Here is a 3,960-nt window from a genome sequence, read left to right on the forward strand (position 1 = left end):
CACCAAGTGAGCTCATCCACTACCACTTCCTGGCCTCCCGAAGGGCTGCCTAAGTTCAACCAAAGTTCCAAAATCCGGCCGAACCTCCGAAGAATTTTTCCGGTGAACTTTTCCCACCGTTTCTCAAAAGTGGTAACTTTTAGCTTCTTATTTGAGTTCTTTTTATTTGAGCTTTGTACTTAACTTCTATACTTCATTTTAAGCTCTAATACGAGATCTCTTAGAAAGAAAGTTCTCAAGGGAAAAGAGAACTAAGATTCGAACTCGGAATTCGAACAAGTACTTGATCTTCGTAAAAATTATTTCATCAAGAAGATCCATAAAGATAAGTACTTAATCTCCAAGGGTGAGATTTTATTTGACACAAGTTCACGAGTGTTAAGTGGCATTTATGACACTTATTTATGCTCTAATAAGTTTTGAGTTGGTGTATTTGTACTCAAGTTATTTGTGTTTTAACGTGTTTTCAAGTGTTATTCCATTTCAGGCTTTACTTCGTGAATCAGGTGAATTAGCATTGTTTTGATGCTAATTTGGTGTGTAGGATGTGCTGGAAAAAAGCTTGAAAGACTGTCTTGAAGCTGCAAGGAATAAAAAAGAAGAAAAAAAAAGAATTTTTGGCAGAAGGCAGGCGCGCCCGCGCTGGGGTTGCGCGCGGCCACGCCGGGAGAACAAAAAGTCAGCGCGCCCGCGCTGGTGAAGCGCGTGGCCGTGCTAAGTCGGGATATTAAAATCCTGATTCAACTACAATTTGATTTGCTGGACTCCTGAGATGCATGGACTGCTATATAAACATAACTTAGGTCATTTTTCAGAGACAACAAGCAAGGAGAAGATGGAAAGACACCTTTTGGGCATAATTAAACAAAGGCGAAGATGATCTAGTTTATTCTTGTGAATCTTTGTTTTAAGTTGTAATTTGGAAGCTTGTTTCTTGTTTTGATGAACCTTTACTCTTGTTTGTACTTTGGTTTATTTATCCGTATAAAGACTACGTTTGCTATATCATGTTTTCATTGGAACCCACGTTGGCGATGAGTTCGATTATGAGATAATCGTTATCGTGGGGTTCTAGCGGATTTATTTATGGATTTCTTTAGTTAAATTGTTTCGATGCCTTAGTGTGTGGTGATTGTATGATATCCTAGTATTGGTTGTGTGTATCCGTCTTGTGAGCATCGCGAACTTATAAGATAGTGTGTTAATTCTTAATAAAGTGAAATTGAATTTAAGGATTTAGAACTTGTCATGCTAGCATAGGTTCATGTATTATTATGCATGATTTGTAGGTAATTTTAACATATTACTTGCCCTATGTAATCAAGATAGATAACTTGTGCTTAAACCGTTATGTTGTCAAATTCTATAGACATATAGGGTCTCAACATAATTGGTGCCTATTCAGATTCTATCTCTTTTGTGGATGTCGGGTAGAATGGTACTCGTGCAACGAAAGTTGGCGTTTATCAGTTTCATGTTATCTGATTAGTGTCATCACCATTGCAAGCTAAGGTTAAAAACAATAAGGCTATTGAATGAAGTACTTAATGAAGTTAGAATCCCATGTTTGTCATATATATTAACTCAGTCAATCTTATTCTCGTAGTTATAATATTAGTTTAATTCTTAGTTATAAACAACATCACTTTGTTATCGTCTTAGGATTGAATAATAACCTTACATTGTTGCTTAAGTGCATGAGTTGATTAGTTAACCAATAGAGTATATGTGGGATCGAATTTGATTTATATCTTATACTACTTACGAACGCGTATACTTGCGTGTAATATTAGTGCGTGTTTAGCAACTAACAAGTTTTTGGCGCCGCTGCCGAGGACTGCAGTGTTAATTATTAGTTTATGTGCTTTCCATTAGTGGTCGTTAAAGTTCATTGACTCGGACATTGTTACTTATTTGTTTCCTTGTTTTATTTCAGGTGATCTAGCAAGGGTGTATGGATACGCGTTCGCGTACTCGTAAGAGAATACTGGATAAAGCTGAGGAAGAACTTGTTGTAATTCGTAGGGAAGTTTTTTAGGAAGAAAAGAAGGTAGAAGAAGAAGAGAAAGTTGAAGAGCCACTTGTAGTAGCTATGGGTGATCAAGCAGAAAATCTGAAGGCTTTGATGGACTATTCTAAGCCTAAGATTAATGATATTCAGTCTAGCATCATTAGACCAGCCATCAAGGCTAACACTTTTGAGATCAATTCAAGCACGATCCACATGATACAGAACTCAGTTTAGTTTGGGGGTTCTTCTACCAAAGACCCCAACATGTACATCAGGGATTTCATCGAGATCTGCGACACTTTCGAGTTCAATGATGTGACTGAAGATGCTATCAAGCTACGTCTCTTTCCATTCTCTTTGAGGGACAAGGAAAAGTTCTAATTACACTCTCTACCAGCAGGGTCTATCACCACTTGGGAAGATCTCGCTCAAAATTTTCTCACTAAATTTTTCCCCATGGTGAAGACTGCCTCAATCAGGAATGCTCTTACTCAGTTTGCTCAACAAACTGGAGAATCTCTGTGTGAGGCTTGGGATCGATATAAGGAGATGTTAAGGAAGTGCCCACACCATGGCATGCCTGATTGGATGATTATCAATTGTTTCTATAATGGATTGGATGCTACTTCTGGACCCATGCTTGATACAGCATCAGGAGGAGCCTTGTGGGCTAAAAGCTACGATGAAGCTTATGAACTTATTGAACGGATGGCTGCTAATGAGTACCAGAATCCTTCCCAGAGACTGACTCGGGGAAAAGTAGCAGGAATTCTGGAGTTGGATGCAGCAACTGCTATAGCTGCCCAACTTAAGGCTTTGACAATGAAGGTGGACACTTTGGCTAATTATGGAGTTAATCAAATCACTAGTGTTTGTGAGCTTTGTGATGGTGCCCATTAGACAGATCAGTGCGCAATTTCTAGTGAATCAGCTTAGTTCGTGAGCAACTTCCAGCGATCGCAGCAACCTGTGCCAGCCACCTATCATACTAACAACCGCAATCATCCTATTATCAGTTGGAGCAATGCTCAGAATGCGGTTCAACAGCCTTATCAGCAGTATCCAGCTAAGCAGTACAACCCCCCTGGTTTTCAGCAACCAAAGTATGCACCAAAACAACAACTCCAGCTGCAATAAGCTAATGAAAAATCTGAATTAGAGGAGTTGAGACTCGTGTGCAAGAGTCAAGATGTATCTATCAAGACCTTGGAAAATCAGATTGGGAAAATTTCCAATGCCTTGTTAAATCGTCAACCTGGTACATTTCCTAGTGACACTAAAGTTCCAGGAAAGAAGGAAGCTAAGGAGCAGGTAAAGGCAATCACTTTGAGGTCTGGGAAGGTTGCGAATCCCGTACAAACTCAAGAGTTAACTGAAGAAGTTGGGGCTGAGAAAGAAGCAAAGCAGTAGGATGAAGAAGAAGAACCAAGGAAGACTACTGTTGAGCACACTCTGCCTGAGGGTAATACAGGGGAGAAACAGATCTATCATCCACCGCCTTTTCCTAAGAGGCTGCAGAAGAAAAGGCTGGACAAGCAATTCGAGAAGTTTCTGGAGGTGTTCAAGAAACTTCATATCAACATACCTTTCGCTGAGGCTCTCGAACAGATGCCTATTTATGCAAAGTTTATGAAAGGTATTCTATCTTGGAAAGTGGAGCTAGATGATTTAGAGACTGTCGCTCTCACGGAGGAATGCAGTGTTGTGCTGCAGCAGAAGTTGCCTCCAAAGCTTGAAGATCCAAGAAGCTTCACTATTCCATGTACTATTAGAAAAGTGTCTTTTGACAGATGCTTATGTGACTTAGGAGCTAGCATCAATATGATGCCTTTGTCAATCTTCAAGCAGTTGGATCTACCTGATCCTAAACCCACGTATATGACTTTGCAGTTGGCCGACCGTTCTATTACATATCCGCGAGGTATTTTGGAGGATGTCTTGGTCAAGGT

At 39.8% G+C, this 3,960-nt stretch overlaps 1 non-coding gene across 1 annotated transcript; it reads right to left on the bottom strand.

The window, feature by feature from the left end:
* Window positions 1–2,482: 2,482 nt before the first annotated feature.
* LOC141663235 (small nucleolar RNA R71) lies at window positions 2,483–2,589 on the bottom strand. The gene has a single exon (XR_012551313.1). It is a non-coding gene; the product is annotated as a small nucleolar RNA R71 (small nucleolar RNA).
* Window positions 2,590–3,960: the final 1,371 nt, after the last annotated feature.

Source organism: Apium graveolens, chromosome 5, assembly GCF_009905375.1.
Source record: "Apium graveolens cultivar Ventura chromosome 5, ASM990537v1, whole genome shotgun sequence".
Classification (NCBI taxonomy): domain Eukaryota; kingdom Viridiplantae; phylum Streptophyta; class Magnoliopsida; order Apiales; family Apiaceae; genus Apium; species Apium graveolens.